General features: G+C 41.8%; 1 pseudogene; it reads right to left on the reverse strand.

Moving 5' to 3' along the window:
* Positions 1–308: 308 nt before the first annotated feature.
* LOC116093289 lies at positions 309–765 on the reverse strand (annotated as a pseudogene).

Here is a 765-nt window from a genome sequence, read left to right on the forward strand (position 1 = left end):
TGTCTATCTGTCATGTTACTCTTCAGCTTGGGAATCCCCCCAGAAAGTCCAACTCCCTTTTGTATTTTGGAGTTTTCCACTCTTCCTGCATTTGTGTGGATAGAGTCATGGCTTCTCAACATTTATTAAGACCTGGAAGGAATCAACCTGATCCATCTAGGCAGAACCAGAAGTATCCAGAAACAGTTTGACTTTCCAGAAAGAGGCCAACAGGTATCAAGTATCTTGATCTAAAACGATAAAATCAGAAAACCACAGATTTTTTTTCTCTAGAGACAGGCCTTAATTTTAACCTGTGATCTACCAAATTAGTGTTTCTCACCAACTCGGGGGGCAGAGACCTTCACAGGCTTCACAATCTTTTGTCTAGGCGCTACCTTTGTAGGGTCCTTGACAGCAGCCATGGCTGTCTTCTCTAATTCCTGCTTAGCCTTTTTTGCTTCCTAGGCAGCCCTTATAGCATGTTCTTTCTGACTTTTCCTAACTTTTGGTTTCTGATTCCTCTTGGCCATTATATATCAGCAAGAGATATAACAGTGACCTCACAGTGGGTTCTTACTAATTTCTTCCAACTGTCCTTTCTTATATTTTCTTCTGTAGAAGACAATCCAGTTTATCTGCCAAAGATTCCTTTTGAAAAAGAATGCAGGCTCACACTTTGCATTAAGCAACTGGAAAACCTTGCTGTTGGTCCTGGCATAGTGCTGCCTGTCTTCTGGGGTAGATCTTGTACCCACTGAAACTACACAGCTTGACCTTCATGGT

Source organism: Mastomys coucha, unplaced genomic scaffold (assembly GCF_008632895.1).
Source record: "Mastomys coucha isolate ucsf_1 unplaced genomic scaffold, UCSF_Mcou_1 pScaffold16, whole genome shotgun sequence".
In the NCBI taxonomy this organism is placed as follows: domain Eukaryota; kingdom Metazoa; phylum Chordata; class Mammalia; order Rodentia; family Muridae; genus Mastomys; species Mastomys coucha.